This window comes from Bufo bufo, chromosome 4, assembly GCF_905171765.1.
Source record: "Bufo bufo chromosome 4, aBufBuf1.1, whole genome shotgun sequence".
NCBI classification, from domain to species: domain Eukaryota; kingdom Metazoa; phylum Chordata; class Amphibia; order Anura; family Bufonidae; genus Bufo; species Bufo bufo.
This window is the reverse complement of record NC_053392.1, coordinates 506,559,757-506,577,417: the sequence shown is the minus strand read 5'-3', so window position 1 is coordinate 506,577,417 and position 17,661 is coordinate 506,559,757.

Genomic DNA, 17,661 nt, shown 5'->3' with positions numbered 1-17,661 from the left:
TTGCGTTCGAGCACATGCGGTATTCGGCCGAATATCGCCATGTGCCGAGCATAGATATGCTTGAGCCTAACTGGTGTTCGGCCGAGCATGCTCAATCAACACTAATAATAAGGATTAAGAGAAGCTATAAACAATAAGTAAGAAAAGATTCTAGGTTTATCTAGTGATAAAAAAAAAATCTAGAATATTTGCTATTATGAAGATATAGCACTAAATTCTAAATCTTCACGAATGCTCGAAGTCGCGATATTCACGTTAAAAATTTGCGATTAGAATATTCACGCTCAACACTATTCTATATATGTGATGTTATAGCATCACCTAGTGGTGACTGGTTGTAATGCAACTACCAGCCTGTTGTAGGGATTTGCAGCTTAAGGCCTTATGCACACGACCGTTATGTGTTTTGCGGTCCGTGGAACGGCACGGACAGCGATTAATATAACTGCCTATTCTTGTCCGCAAAACGCGGACAAGAATAGGACAGGTTATATTTTTTTTGCAGACCACGGAACGGAGCTACGGATGCGGACAGCACACAGAGTGCTGTCCACATCTTTTGCGGCCCCATTGAAGTGAATGGGTCCGCATCTGAGCCTCCAAAACTGCGTCTCGGATGCGGACCAAAACAACGGCCGTGTGCATGAGGCCTAATACATAGGAAATATAATAACATAAGATGAAAAACATGAGATTTAAGGGGCCCACTTCCAACACGGAACGGTACACTACAAAAGTACATAGAAATTAATATCTGTGTATCAGCGATAAAAGGTGCAAACATCGTGGGCCTGTCCCCTAATTTTTGATTGGTGGAATATAATCTTTAAGAAATGCAACGAAGTTTGCAAATCCAATGTCAAGCCATCACCACTCTTAGCTCTCCTAGGACTACATCTCAATGGCAAGACAATCATTCCTCCCCTGTTTAAAATACTGATTGTAGCCGCACGTCTCCTGATTCCCACACAATGGTTATCACCTAATGTTCCATCGGTGGAAGACTGGTTCAACAAGGTCGAATCCCTATATAGATTTGAGGAAATAGCAGCCTGGGAAAACAGATCCCACCACAAATTTGTTATCCTTTGGAAAAACTGGAGATCCTATAGAGATCTCCAAGATTAAAATCCATCTATGACCTCCTTCTTACCTGCGGACATGTGTATCGTGAAATATAGCTCTGTTTTTTACATACATCCGATTTATTATTGTTATGTTGATTGATGCTTATTATTGTAAGAAAATTCTTATATAATGGAGTTCTCATCTCCTTTTCAAAGTACTCTGTATATGATAACCATTTTACAATAAAGCTCTTTTGAAAATTAAAAAAAAAAAAAAAAGGTGCAAACATCATATAAATAACAAAATGGAAAAAAGTTATGGCATTTGAAAACAACTACTAAAAATGATAAACTGGTTCAAATCAATATTTGTGTGTGTGTAATGTGTGTTTTCATTCATTCTTCCTCTGCACCTGTCACAACCAGACAGCTGAGAAGCTCTGACAGGAGCCGTCCAGATCCTCCTCCTTGAGTTTCTTTGTTTTGGTTTCTGTTCCTCACCTCGTTAGTCTATCTCAGCTGTCATGCAGTCGGACTGATTACTTCCCTTTAAATTCCTACCCATAAGGCAGTAGTGTGCGGCTGATACAACTTCCTGGAGTGTGTGTGCATGCTGTCCCAGTTCCCAGTTCCCTGTCCACAGTCGTCTGCAAGATAAGTTCTGTTTATGTATTTATGATTTTCTGTTTTCTGGATCCAGGTGACCCTGACTCCCTCCGTGTCTGTGTAGGGAGCCGGTGGTCGTGTCCCCTCACTATTGTAGGGCCTTCAGGTCTAAGATAGCCGAGGTACGTGGATATGCGCCCATCCACCTTTGGGGTGGTCGCATAGGCTGAGCAATAAGGGAGAGCGGCAGGTCGATTGCAGGGGTCTCCCTTTTGTTCCTTAGTTGTGGGTCCAGTGAGTCATTGTTTGTATTGTATAATCTTGTTTCCTGTACACCATCCGTGACAGCACCACACTATAATACTCAATGTTATGAGGCTTTGCTATAACTGAGCAGGATACCTGTATTATCTATTTCCTCAAATGCATTGCTATTCCATAACATGTGATGTTTTAGAATCATAAATATTTCAAATGAAAATATGAAATGATCAGTGCTGCTTTTAATACCAAAATATAATGAACAAAAATACCCAGGAGACTGTCTCTAATATGTTTATTATTCATTTTCCAAGGAGATTGCTCTATCTGCATACACTACTTATCATTGAATTAATCATTACATAAAATTGCCACTTAGAAATGTTATAATTCTTCACTGTGATTACAGTTCAGGACAAGAAAAGTAAATGATAAACAGGCTGTGGCACAGCAGGCTTTATGTAGAAGGTAGTGATATAATATCGAAACTTTCTCCATGTATTATTCCACATTCTGCTCTTCAGTAAGATACATTGTCTGTTAATAAGTCTCACTGCAGAAGACTTTAGTGGGCAACTACTGTAAAGTAATAACTGAAATGAGTGGACTACAGTAGCCAGAAAGATTATCAAAATTAGAATTATTTAGTTTAGAAAAAAGACCACTGAGGAGAGATCTAATAATTATGTATAAATATATAAGGAATCCGTACAGAGATTTGCCTCATCATCTTTTTATTCCCAGGACTGTGACGAGGGGACATCCTCTGCATCTAGAGAAAAGAAGGTTTGTAAAGAAGCACAGAAGAGGATTCTTTACTGTAAGAGCAGTGAGACTATGGAACTCTCTGCCTGAGGACGGGGGATCCTGAATTCATTAAAAGAGTTCAAGTGCATTTCTGGAGTGTAATAATATACAGTTACTAGATTTCTGCAGAAGGGTCATTGATCTAGGAATTTATTCTGATTGCCGGATTTGGAACAAGGAAGGAATTTTTTCTCTCTAAGGCCTCTTGCACACAAAGGTTTTTTGTTTTTTTCCGTCCACGTTCAGTTTTTTGAGTTCCGTATACAGACCGTATACGGAACTATTCAATTCCGTATACGAAATGTCTTCCATTTCCGTATTTCCGTTTTTCCATTCCGTTCAAAGATAGAACATGTCCTATTATTGTCTGCATAATGGACAAGGATAGTACTGTTCTATCAGGGGCCAGCTGTTCTGTTCCGCAAAAAACAGAATGCACACGGACGTCATCCGTATTTTTTGCGGATAAATTTTTTGCGGACCGCAAAATATTGAAAAAGCCATACGGTCGTGTGCAAGAGGCCTAAGATGAAGAAAATTGGCTTCTACCCCATGAGGTTTTTTGCCTTCCTCTGGATCAACTTTGCAGAATAATAAGCTGAACTGGATGGACGGATGTCTTTTTTTCAGCTGTACAAACAATGTTACTATTTATGTATGGTAAACTACTGGTACCAAATTTAGATTTCATGGGTCACACATGGCCTTCAATGAGGCTCATAACACTTTTCTCCTAAGTTTGGATAGTAAGGATGACTGTGAGGCCAAGTGAAGTCAAGTTTGCCTTGCAAATGATAGGAAAAAAACGGATGCGCGGACGCGGATAACAATCTTGTGTGCCTCCGTGTTTTTTCACGGACCCATTGACTTGAATGGGTCCGCGAACTGTTGTCCGTGAAAAAAATAGGACAGGTCATATTTTTTTGACGGACTGGAAACACGGATCACGGACGCGGATGACAAACGGTGCATTATCCGAGTTTTCAACTGACCCATTGAAAGTCAATGGGTCCGCAGAAAATGACGAAAAACGGAACAACGGACACGGAACACAACAACGGTCATGTGCATGAGGCCTAAGTTTCAGACCTTTAAATGTTGTTCATACCAGATAGTTTGAGAAGGGGTCATAAAAAGTGAGTTTTACTTACAGATGAAGGCATTGGTACACCAAATAAACAAATGTTCAAGTATAAAGGCGGAGCTACAGAAAAAGTCCCCAGAACAGTCATAAATACAATATATACCATGGTTAAGATATGGATACCTATACAGTTGCAAGAAAAAGTATGTGAACACTTTGGAATGATATAGATTTCTGCACAAATTGGTCATAAAATGTGATCTGATCTTCATCTAAGTCACAACAATAGACAATCACAGTCTGCTTAAACTAATAACACACAAAGAATTAAATGTTACCATGTTTTTATTGAACACACCATGTAAACATTCACGGTGCAGGTGGAAAAAGTATGTAAACCCCTAGACTAATGACATCTCCAAGAGCTAATTGGAGTGAGGTGTCAGCCAACTGGAGTCCAATCAATGAGATAAGATTGGAGGTGTTGGTTACAGCTGCCCTGCCCTATAAAAAAGACACACAAGTTCTGGGTTTGCTTTTCACAAGAAGCATTGCCTGATGTGAATGATGCCTCGCACAAAAGAGCTCTCAGAAGACCTACAATTAAGAATTGTTGACTTTCATAAAGCTGGAAAGGGTTATAAAAGTATCTCCAAAAGCCTTGCTGTTCGTCAGTTGTCACGGATTAAGTTGCAGATAGCTGGAACGTATAAATAAACGACCGACTGGCTTGATCCCAAACTAAGGAGCATATAGGCGAGCCCTTTAACCACTTCAGCCCCCTTAGCTTAAACACCCTTAATGACCAGGCCACTTTTTACACTTCTGACCTACACTACTTTAACCGTTTATTGCTCGGTCATGCAACTTACCACCCAAATGAATTTTACCTCCTTTTCTTCTCACTAATAGAGCTTTCATTTGGTGGTATTTCATTGCTGCTGACATTTTTACTTTTTTTGTTATTAATCGAAATTTAACAATTTTTTTGCAAAAAAATGACATTTTTCAATTTCAGTTGTAAAATTTTGCAAAAAAAAACGACATCCATATATAAATTTTGCTCTAAATTTATTGTTCTACATGTCTTTGATAAAAAAAAAATGTTTGGGTAAAAAAAAAATGGTTTGGGTAAAAGTTATAGCGTTTACAAACTATGGTACAAAAATGTGAATTTCCGCTTTTTGAAGCAGCTCTGACTTTCTGAGCTCCTGTCATGTTTCCTGAGGTTCTACAATGCCCAGACAGTACAAACACCCCACAAATGACCCCATTTCGGAAAGTAGACACCCCAAGGTATTCGCTGATGGGCATAGTGAGTTCATAGAACTTTTTATTTTTTGTCACAAATTAGTGGAAAATGATGATTTTTTTTTCTTACAAAGTCTCATATTCCACTAACTTGTGACAAAAAATAAAAACTTCTATGAACTCACTATGCCCATCAGCGAATACCTTGGGGTGTCTTCTTTCCAAAATGGGGTCACTTGTGGGGTAGTTATACTGCCCTGGCATTCTAGGGGCCGAATGCGTGAGAAGTAGTTTGAAATAAAAATGTGTAAAAAATGGCCGGTGAAATCCGAAAGATGCTCTTTGGAATGTGGGCCCCTTTGCCCACCTAGGCTGCAAAAAAGTGTCACACATCTGGTATCCCCGTACTCAGGAGAAGTTGGGCAATGTGTTTTGGGGTGTCATTTTACATATACCCATGCTGGGTGAGAGAAATATCTTGGCAAAAGACAACTTTTCCAATTTTTTTTATACAAAGTTGGCATTTGACCAAGATATTTATCTCACCCAGCATGGGTATATGTAAAATGACACCCCAAAGCACATTGCCCAACTTCTTCTGAGTACGGAGATACCACATGTGTGACACTTTTTTGCAGCCTAGGTGGGCAAAGGGGCCCACATTCCAAAGAGCACCTTTCAGATTTCACCGGCCATTTTTTTACAGATTTTGATTTCAAACTACTTACTACACATTAGGGCCCCTGGAAATTGCCAGGGAAGTATAACTACCCCACAAGTGACCCCATTTTGGAAAGAAGACACCCCAAGGTATTCCGTGAGGGGCATGGCGAGTTCCTAGAATTTTATATTTTTTGTCACAAGTTAGCGGAAAAGGATGATTTTTTTTTTCTTTTCTTACAAAGTCTCATATTCCACTAACTTGTGACAAAAAATAAAAACTTCCATGAACTTACGATGCCCATCACGAAATACCTTGGGGTGTCTTCTTTCCAAAATGGGGTCACTTGTGGGGTAGTTATACTGCCCTGGCATTTTAGGGGCCCTAATGTGTGAGAAGTAGTTTGAAATCAAAATGTGTAAAAAATGCCCTGTGAAATCCGAAAGGTGCTCTTTGGAATGTGGGCCCATTTGCCCACCTAGGCTGCAAAAAAGTGTCACACATCTGGTATCGCCGTACTCAGAAGAAGTAGGGCAATGTATTTTGGGGTGTCTTTTTACATATACCCATGCTGTCACGGCCATGGCTATTGCCGTGACTCCTTACCGCATGCGGTTGCCTGCTGTTTAGTTTGTGTGTTCAACCACAGGTGAGGGTAGCTGTGTGTGGCCTCACTTGTGGTTGCCGCGGGCAACTAGTTGTGTTCTGTAATTGTCAGCAGAGCAGCCTGAGTGGTGCTAGGCAGCTTGCTGCTTTGGCATGCGGTCTCACCTGACTTCCTTTCTGTTAGGTGTGTGTGTGTTGGTGTGCACTAGGTTATGTTAGGTGTGCACTCTGACACTTCCCTTCACTGTGGCTGCCCGTGGCAACGTTGGGTTGTATTATGTACATGTGGTGGCAGTGTCCCGGCCTTCGGGCTGACTCCCAGGACACGCTTGCCACCCATGTCGTTGCCTGCGGCAACAGCCACAGTGTGTTTGTTGTTTAGACACTTCCCCTTTAAGTTATGTTTTCCCTTCTGTGGTTTTGGAAGGGTTAACTCCCTTTCAGTGTGTGTGAGTCACGGGGTGTGTCTGATTGTTGGGTGTGGCCTCTTGGCCCTATAAAGCCTCAGTTGTAGGCAGTAGCCAGAGAGGGTGTTTCAGCCATGCTGGCTGTAGACATCCTCCTGGTTGCTTTCCAACTGCCAGTGGGGGCCAACCTTCTGGTCATAAGCTAAATATATGTCCTTTGGTGTCTGGAAGATGTGTTTGGTTTTATGTTTCTTTATTGCACCTGTGGTCCTGGGTTCCCGTGTGTTGTGTGTTGGTGTGCTGAGTCCTGCTGTCTGTGGGCAGTACATCCACATGGGTTCCAGGCTTGGTTGTCTGTGGTAGGTCTCTGCTATGTTTGTGACAAGTACCTGCCATTGCCATAGGTTGCATTTGTTTCCCCTTGCTTGCAGCTTGGCCAGTGAGACTCCTGTTCCTCCTGTCTTACTCTGACTCCTAGCCTAGGGACCGGCAGATGGCGAGTAGGGATTCGAGGTTCCTGCGCATGGGTCCTCCTACCTTCAAGGTCGGCCCATGCAGGTAGGAGTTTAGGGTCAGGTTAGGGACGCTGTAGGAGGTGACCTGCTCCCTAATCCTGTTTGTCCTGGTCAAGCAGCGACCACCATCCTTCGGCACACGGCTGAGGGTTTCCCCCATCCTCAGCCGTGACACATGCTGAGTGAGAGAAATATCTCGGCAAAAGACAACTTTTCCCATTTTTTTTATATAAAGTTGGCATTTGACCAAGATATTTATCTCACCCGGCATGGGTATATGTAAAATGACACCCCAAAACACATTCCCCAACTTCTCCTGAGTACGGCGATACCACATGTGTGACACTTTTTTGCAGCCTAGATGCGCAAAGTGGCCCAAATTCCTTTTAGGAGGGTATTTTTAGACATTTGGATCCTAGACTTCTTCTCACGCTTTAGGGCCCCTAAAATGCCATGGCAGTATAAATACCCCACATGTGACCCCATTTTGGAAAGAAGACACCCCAAGGTATTCAATGAGGGGCATGGCGAGTTCATAGAATTTTTTTTTTTGGCACAAGTTAGCGGAAATTGATTTTTTTAAAGTTTTTTCTCACAAAGTCTCCCTTTCCGCTAACTTGGGACAAAAATTTCAATCTTTCATGGACTCAATATGCCCCTCAGCGAATACCTTGGGGTGTCTTCTTTCCAAAATGGGGTCACATGTGGGGTATTTATACTGCCCTGGCATTTTAGGGGCCATAAAGCGAGAGAAGAAGTCTGGAATATAAATGTCTAAAAATGTTTACGCATTTGGATTCCGTGAGGGGTATGGTGAGTTAATGTGAGATTTTATTTTTTGTCACAAGTTAGTGGAATATGAGACTTTGTAAGAAAAAAATAAATACATTTCCACTAACTTGTGCCAAAAAATGTCTGAATGGAGCCTTACAGGGGGGTGATCAATGACAGGGTGGTGATCAATGACAGGGGGGTGATCAGGGAGTCTATATGGGGTGATCACCCCCCTGTCATTGATCACCCCCCTGTAAGGCTCCATTCAGACGTCCGTATGTGTTTTGCGGATCCGATCCATGGATCCGTGGATCCGTTAAACACATACAGACCTCTGAATGGAGCCAGCCTTACAAGGGGGTGATCAATGACAGGGGGGTGATCAGGGAGTCTATATGGGGTGATCACCCCCCTGTCATTGATCACCCCCCTGTAAGGCTCCATTCAGACGTCCGTATGTGTTTTGCGGATCCGATCCATAGATCCGTGGATCCGTTAAACACATACAGACCTCTGAATGGAGCCAGCCTTACAAGGGGGTGATCAATGACAGGGGGGTGATCAGGGAGTCTATATGGGGTGATCACCCCCCTGTAAGGCTCTATTCAGACGTCCGTATGTGTTTTGCGGTTCCGATCCATGGATCTGTGGATCCGTAAAACACATACGGATGTCTGAATGGAGCCTTACAGGGGGGTGATCAATGACAGGGGGGTGATCAATGACAGGGGGGTGATCACGGAGTCTATATGGGTGATCACCCCCCTGTCATTGATCACCCCCCTGTAAGGCTCCATTCAGACGTCCGTATGTGTTTTGCGGATCCGATCCATGGATCCGTGGATCCGTTAAACACATACAGACCTCTGAATGGAGCCAGCCTTACAAGGGGGTGATCAATGACAGGGGGGTGATCAGGGAGTCTATATGGGGTGATCACCCCCCTGTAAGGCTCTATTCAGACGTCCGTATGTGTTTTGCGGTTCCGATCCATGGATCTGTGGATCCGTAAAACACATACGGATGTCTGAATGGAGCCTTACAGGGGGGTGATCAATGACAGGGGGGTGATCAATGACAGGGGGGTGATCACGGAGTCTATATGGGTGATCACCCCCCTGTCATTGATCACCCCCCTGTAAGGCTCCATTCAGACGCCTGTATGTGTTTTGCGGATCCGATCCATGGATCCGTGGATCCGTAAAACACATACGGACATCTGAATGGAGCCTTACAGGGGGGTGATCAATGACAGGGGGGGTGATCAGGGAGTCTATATGGGGTGATCAGGGGTTAATAAGGGGCTAAAAAGTGACAGGGGGGATTTAGTGTAGTGTGGTGCTTGGTGCTACTTATTATAGAGCTGCCTGTGTCCTCTGGTGGTCGATCCAAGCAAAAGGGACCACCAGAGGACCAGATAGCAGGTATATTAGACGCTGTTATCAAAACAGCGTCTAATATACCTGTTAGGGGTTAAAAAAATCGCATCTACAGCCTGCCAGCGAACGATCGCCGCTGGCAGGCTGCAGATCCACTCGCTTACCTTCGGTTCCTGTGAACGCGCGCGCCTGTGTGCGCGCGTTCACAGGAAATCTCGCGTCTTGCGAGATGACGCACGGATGCGTCCAGGAGGAATGAATTGACCGCCGCCAGGACGCATCCGTGCGTTAGGCGGTCGGGAAACGGTTAACGATCTTTGAGAAAGTGGAGCGGAATCGATTGCAAAAATAGGTATATCCTTTTCCAAAGTGCACACCTGGAAACCATGCGTTGTATTTGGCTCTGTTCGGGTGGTATAATGTGCCACAATATGGTATTGCTGGCCCTGCCTTTCATCAACTTGGACCCAACTACAAAACGGGACTACTTTTAGTATTTTTTCCCGGGCCACTTTAAGTTCCCAGTCCGCCCCTGGATGGACAGCAACATACAGGATGGAAAGAAACCAGAGTGATCTGTTTCCAAGGTGAAAATAGCTCAGGAGAGTCAAAATTGAAAAAAACAAACAAAAAAGAAACAAGAGGAAGGTGTACATGAGGTAAGCCACTACACGAGCATATCTGCTGAAAACTATAGTAATCCTGGAAAACCCATTTAGGCAATTGAGGTCTCTAATATAGGAAATCAATATACGTTGTGCTACTTTGAAATGTTGTTAGCACCATGTTTCTATCAATACATAATACACTACTCAAAAAAATAAAGGAAACACAAAAATAACACATCCTAAATCTGAAATAATTAAATATTCTTCTGAAATACTTTGTTCTTTACATAGTTGAATGTGCTGACAACAAAATCACACACAAATTAAAAAATGGAAATAAAAATTTTCAACCCATGGAGGTCTGGATTTGGAGTCACACTCAAAATTAAAGTGGAAAAACACACTACAGGCTGATCCAACTTTGATGTAATGTCCTTAAAACAAGTCAAAATGAGGCTCAGTAGTGTGTGTGGCCTCCACGTGCCTGTATGACCTCCCTACAATGCCTGTGCATGCTCCTGATGAGGTGGCGGACGGTCTCCTAAGGGATCTCCTCCCAGACCTGGACTAAAGCATCTGCCAACTCCTTGACAGTCTGTAGTGCAACGTGACGTTGGTGGATAGAGCGAGACATGATGTCCCAGATGTGCTCAATTGGATTCAGGTCTGGGAAACGGGCGGGCCAGTCCATAGCATCAATGCCTTCGTCTTGCAGGAACTGCTGACACACTCCAGCCACATGAGGTCTAGCATTGTCTTGCATTAGGAGGAACCCAGGGCCAACCGCACCAGCATAAGGTCTCACAAGGGGTCTGAGGATCTCATCTCGGTACCTAATGGCAGTCAGGCTACCTCTGGCGAGCACATGGAGGGCTGTGCGGCCCTCCAAAGAAATGCCACCCCACACCATTACTGACCCAATGCCAAACCGGTCATGCTGGAAGATGTTGCAGGCAGCAGAACATTCTCCACGGCGTCTCAAGACTCTGTCACGTCTGTCACATGTGCTCAGTGTGACCCTGCTTTCATCTGTGAAGAGCACAGGGCGCCAGTGGCGAATTTGCCAATCTTGGTGTTCTCTGGCAAATGCCAAACGTCCTGCACGGTGTTGGGCTGTAAGCACAACCCCCACCTGTGGACGTCGGGCCCTCATATCACCCTCATGGAGTCTGTTTCTGACCGTTTGAGCAGACACATGCACATTTGTGGCCTGCTGGAGGTCATTTTGCAGGGCTCTGGCAGTGCTCCTCCTGTTCCTCCTTGCACAAAGGCAGAGGTAGCTGTCCTGCTGCTGGGTTGTTGCCCTCCTACGGCCTCCTCCACGTCACCTGATGTACTGGCCTGTCTCCTGGTAGCGCCTCCATGCTATGGACACTACGCTGACAGACACAGCAAACCTTCTTGCCACAGCTCGCATTGATGTGCCATCCTGGATAAGCTGCACTACCTGAGCCACTTGTGTGGGTTGTAGACTCCGTCTCATGCTACCACTAGAGTGAAAGCACCGCCAGCATTCAAAAGTGACCAAAACATCAGCCAGGAAGCATAGGAACTGAGAAGTGGTTTGTGGTAACCACCTGCAGAACCACTCCTTTATTGGGGGTGTCTTGATAATTGCCTATAATTTCCACCTGTTGTCTATCCCATTTGCACAACAGCATGTGAAATTGATTGTCACTCAGTGTTGCTTCCTAAGTGGACAGTTTGATTTCACAGAAGTGTGATTGACTTGGAGTTACATTGTGTTAAGTGTTCCCTTTATTTTTTTGAGCAGTGTATAAGTAGTAACTATGTTTACTGTCACATTATAATAACTTCATAACTTCAACAAAGCCAATAATAGATAAGAAGAGCAGGTTTAATTTTGGTTAAATGTCAAAACATTAATGCTGGATGAATTACTAGAAACATTATAATGCTGCTGATCTTTTGAGTATTGTTATCCTTATACCTCATGCACATAACCAAAATTACAACATAGTACAACCTAGACCTATCTATAATTCAACACCAAAAGACTTCTACTAGATCCTAATGTTCCACTATATGGTTCCAATTGAAGGCAGTATATATGCTTGATTTTGTTGCATTTCACAAAAATAAATAATAAATATGGCAGATTTCCTGTGATACTATATTGCAGGGGAATAATTTATGTCCATATACAGTAAGTAGAGAGTATTCCATTCCATCCTAAGCATTTTGATAAAAATTTTACTTTGCAAGGTCTTAGTACATTCTACAAATATTGGGCTAAATTTTTTTTTTATCATTTGGTCTTTATCAAAAATATTCAGCTATTCTGTCACAAAGGGTTAACTGTCTAGCTGTGAGAATCATACTTTCACTTTATGCCTGTCATCTAATAACCCTTCTCGCTAAAATACTAAAAGGCCATAAACACTTATTTAAAGGCGAGTTTACATGGGTCGATGGAGCAGCTGCTCACTGAAGGAGACCGCTCCTTCACAGTATGAGGAAGAGGGATCGCAATAGCAATTCTTCGTCCCCATCCAGAATCATTGTTTCTGGGCAGCAGATCGCGATCTGCTGCCCAGAAACAATGATTGGTGGTGCCTGCATGAACAACCGGATTACCTGATGAACAAGCATTTTCCTTGTTCATCAGGTGATTTGAAACACATTTAGATTGCCAGATTATTGAGAACCAGCATTCATAGGAATGGTCGTTCCGGATAAGCTGGACGATTATTGGTTCGTCTAAATCCACCTTAAGCCACATTCTTATCAGTAAGATAAGAACTGAGCTATAATGAGTGTTTAGGAGGTAAGGAGCCGTCAGTCTGAAAACAGACAGCAGGCTACTAAGGCTACTTTCACACTAGCATTCGGAGCAGATCCGTCTGATGTTTCATCAGACGGATCTGCTCCTATAATGCAGACGTTCGCATCCGTTCAGAACGGATCCGTCTGCATTATAACTTAAAATTTTTTCTAAGTTTGAAAGTAGCCTGAGCGGATCCGTTCAGACTTTACATTGAAAGTCAATGGGGAACGGATCCGCTTGAAGATTGAGCCATATGGTGTCATCTTCAAGCGGATTCGTCCCCATTGACTTACATTGTAAGTCTGGACGGATCCGCTCGCCTCCGCACGGCCAGGCGGACACCCGAACGCTGCTTGCAGGTTTCCGCTCACTGAGCGGAGCGGAGACTGAGCGCTGGCAGGCGGATGCATTCTCAGTGGATCCGCCTCCATTGAGAATGCATCAGGGCTGGACGGCTGCGTTCAGGACCGCTCGTGAGCTCCTTCAAACGGAGCTCACGAGCGGACACCTGAACGCAGGTGTGAAAGTAGCCTAAAGAATCTCATTATTGTACAGAGAAAAGGGTTCCAAATTTTTAATGACCAATCGAAAAAAAAGATTTTTAGCTTAAAATGAGTACAAAGAAATAATAAAAAAAATTGCCCCAAAGGTGTCCATAGCCTTAATAAAACACTACTATTAGTGTTGAGAGAATTGACTTTGATCCGAATTTCAGTAAACATCTGACTCCCCAAAATTCCTTGCACTTCGTTGTAACAAATCTGTTGTCCCCGAAATGGCAGTAAAAATAAATAAATAAATAAACATACCTCATCCATATGCTCACGGAGAGGCCATCGCAGCCATCTTGATTGAAGAAACCATACAAAATGTAGCGCGCATTGACGTGTGACGTCACTACATCAGCGCGCTGGCCTTGCCAGTGATGACGTCACTGCGCCCAGCCAGCATGATGACATGATGATGTCATCACATCACCGCACAACATTTTGCACAGTTTCTTCAATCAAGATGGCTGCGATGGAATTTCCGCAAGCAAATGGATAAATTATGGGTTTTTTTTAACCCTGATTAACCCCTGAAAGGCCACAATTTTAATGTCAGATACTGTAATCAGTGATGAATGTGGCATCGGAGGGGCTCAATGACGGGGATGGCGCAATCGTTGTTCCCTATCATTGTGTCCGCTACATACAATGGAATGTGATTTTTATGATGAAGTAATTCGTAACTGATCGAATTTCGTTGTGAAATTTGGCGAAGCAGCCGAGTCTAATTTTTTATAACTTCGCTCATCTCTAATTACTATACTCAAACCTTTTTCTCCCACCACCCTTTTAAACCTTGTTAATCTGATAAATTCATAATTTTTCATAGCAAGTCTGGAGCTCTAATAATGACTACATTTATGGCATCACTGGGCACCAGAAGTTTCTCCATTTTATTTTATTTCGAGCCATCAATGTCTTATTCTTGACCAGCCACTGCATATCCAGTAATTTTCTCCACTGCCTTCTAACCTGCAGCATACTTGGCAAATGTGGTAAAACCTATTCATCCCAAATGACTATTCTAACTGCTAAAATTAATAAATGGACTAAATGTTTTATTTTGATTCTTTTATTTAGTACAAACTTTATGCATGTATTTTTCTGAAACTCCCAGTCATTTGACTGCAGGGCAGCTCCACCAACTATGAATCAAGTCTGCCTTAAACTTCCCACATTTCAGACACTCATGTTTAAAATGTAATATACACTTTTGAATTCACTGTATCTTCCATTGCATTTCAGAGGGAGTAACTTTCATTTAGACTGACCTTTTGACAGGCATCTTTCAACCTTATCATTAGGCAGTTGTGCGTTTATATCTCTAGATCGTCTTTTTGTTATGTTCCCTGCACTATGTTCTCTGTTATGTTCGTGAGGCCTTACAGTCTCCTATGGAGCTGCATATTTACTGTATTTAGAGAATGTTCCCGCTTTCCAATTTACACTCACATGGAATTCTAATGTTATAGTTTTCCACATAAGTGATTTATTATTCCTTCTTATCTCAGTTTCACCTTTTAATATGTGTAGGAGTTCACTACCACTAGATTTCAGCTTTACAATTTTAAAACATAAAGGGGTTGTGCAGTACTAGTATATTGATGACGAGGGGCGGATGAAGTGCATGATAGGCCCTGAGGCCAACTCGGGCCCCTCCCTCCATTTTAGTTTAAAAAAAATTCTGTATGACGAGGCTGCGGTGCTTCGTAAGCGCCACGGTCTCTTCCTAGGCCATATGACATCACATTCATTGTTCACGTGGCCTAGGTGCAGTTCAGTCCCATGTAAGTGATTGGGGCTGAGCTGCAATATCAAATGGACAGCGCTGTGCTTGGTAAGGAGCTCGGTGAAGAGGCTGCAGCGCTCACTGGAACATTGCGGTCTCCTCAAACAGCTGATTGGTGGGGGTGGCAGGAATCGGACCCCCATCATTTCATAACTCTCTGAGTACAGATGTAATAGATGTTACCTGCAGTCCTATGTAACACTCCAATAACACAGTGAGTTATTGTGTTATGTGGGGTGTTTCATAGGACTGCAGGGAACATCTACTACATTATCTGCACACAGAAAGTTATCACTGTTATCTAGGCTTTTACATAGGACTGCAGGTGACAGCTGCAAATAAAAATTTGAGTTGCCAAATTTAAAATACATATGATTATGATAAAAAAGACTTGGAGGAGAAGATGAGACACAGGTCACAGTAGTGAGCCAGATCTACATATAGGAGAATAAAGCACCACATACCTCTTACTTTCAGTGACATCTGCTGTCAGGTAGATCTTCTCTTTCCTCTTCTCCTCCGTTTGTCCCAGACCACCGTGGCAAATTCCTTCAGGCGCATCTCGTCTCTACAGAGTTTGTTACAGAGACACTTTAGATTTCTCATAATTGGGGTCATTTATCAAACTGGTGTAAAGTACAACTGGCTTAGTTGCCCATAGCAAACAAGATTCCACCTTTCTTTTTCCAAAGGAGCTGTCAAAAATGAAAGGTGGAATCTGACTGGTTGCTATGGGCTACTTTACACCAGTTTGATAAATTATCGTGCAGTGCAGTGGTGGCGAACCTATGGCACGGGGGCCAAAGGCTGCCATTCATCAGCGCAGGGCGCACTATGAATAGCATAGGCAGCTCACTGAATGTAGGCAGGCTATTATAGCTACATGATAAAGTACATGGCAGATATACCGGACTGTAATATTCAGGTTACATTGCTGTGTTGGCACTTTGCGATAACTAAGTGGGTTTTGGGTTGCAGTTTCGGCACTCGGTCTGTAAAAGGTTCCCCATCACTGCTATAGTGTATACAGCAATTATAATGCCCTCTAGAGGCCCCCAGTAATAATAACATCCTATATTGTGCTCCAGGTAATAATGCCTGTATAGTGTCCCCAAAAATAATGTCCCCTAATATGTCCCTGTAATAGAAATGCCCCTACAGTGCCTCCCCAAAAGCAATGCCCCCACACTACCCCCATATAATGATTTCCCCCACACTGCCCCATATAGTAATTTCCCCCACACTGCCCCATATAGTAATTTCCCCCACAATTCTCCCATATAGTAATTTCCCCCACACCGCCCCATATAGTAATTTCCCCCACACCGCCCCCATATAGTAATTTCCCCTACACTGCCCCCATTAAGTAATTTGCCCCAAACTGCCCCCATGAAGTAGTTTGCCCCATGATTAATTTGCCCCATACTGCCCCCTTATTAAGTAATTTGCCCCCTTATGAAGTAATTTTCCCCATATAATGATCTGCCCCCACACTGTCCCATGAAGTGATTTGCCCCTTGTAATAATCTTCCCCCACACTGCCCCCCCTGAAGTGATTTGTCCCCACACTGCCCCCATGTAATCATTTTCCCCCACAGTAATATGTCCTCCTCTGCCCCCCAAAGTTGGCACACACAGAAAAAATAAATAAATAAATAAGACAACTAAAAGCTAATACTTACTTGTGTCCGGGATGGTGAGGAAGGGTGCAGGCGCGCATACTTCATTGTCCTGTGTCCCGGCACAGACGTTCAATGCTGTCATCACGCACGCCTGCTCCGGGATTATACTACCACATAGGCCTCAGGCCCAGTAGTAGGGGATTGGCGGCAGGGCAGGAAACTATGCGCTCCCATAGCCCGTCACAGTATGTGGGCGTTCGGGTGGGCCTTGTGCCCTCCAGCGATTACGGGCCCAGGGCTGCCGACCTGAAAGCCCATATGATAGGTCATCATTGTTGATGACCTATACTCAGGTCATCTATATCTATATACCAATCTAATCCCTCCTGCTCTATACCATATTGACCACAGGACTGCATGTATAATCTGCTCTGTGTGAATATTGCATTGGCCGTTCTGTGTTAGTTCAGACTTCAGAAGTGAAAGATTTAGAGGTTCTGAGTTCTAACACCTTTAAAGTGATTAAAAAATGTGGCTAGGCAGTAGGAAACGTGAGTAAGATGTCTGGCTATATAGCTTGAGATATGAATACATACAGTATATATCACAGCCGTCCATCACTCACACAGAAGTATATGGAGCGGTGACCGCTCCGTTCAGACTGGAGACTCGGCATGTTCAGACCACTGGGGGTCTCAGTAATCGGACACACAGCTATCCGACCTTTAACACCTATTCTGTGGATAGGAGATAAATGCTGTTTGTTGGATAACATTGTAAAGATCATGATAAAAAGAATATATGGTCAGACTTAATAGACCATAAATATTGTTAATAGATAATGGGTTGCATCAGAAGGGGCATAGATTCCCGTGATATGAACATAGT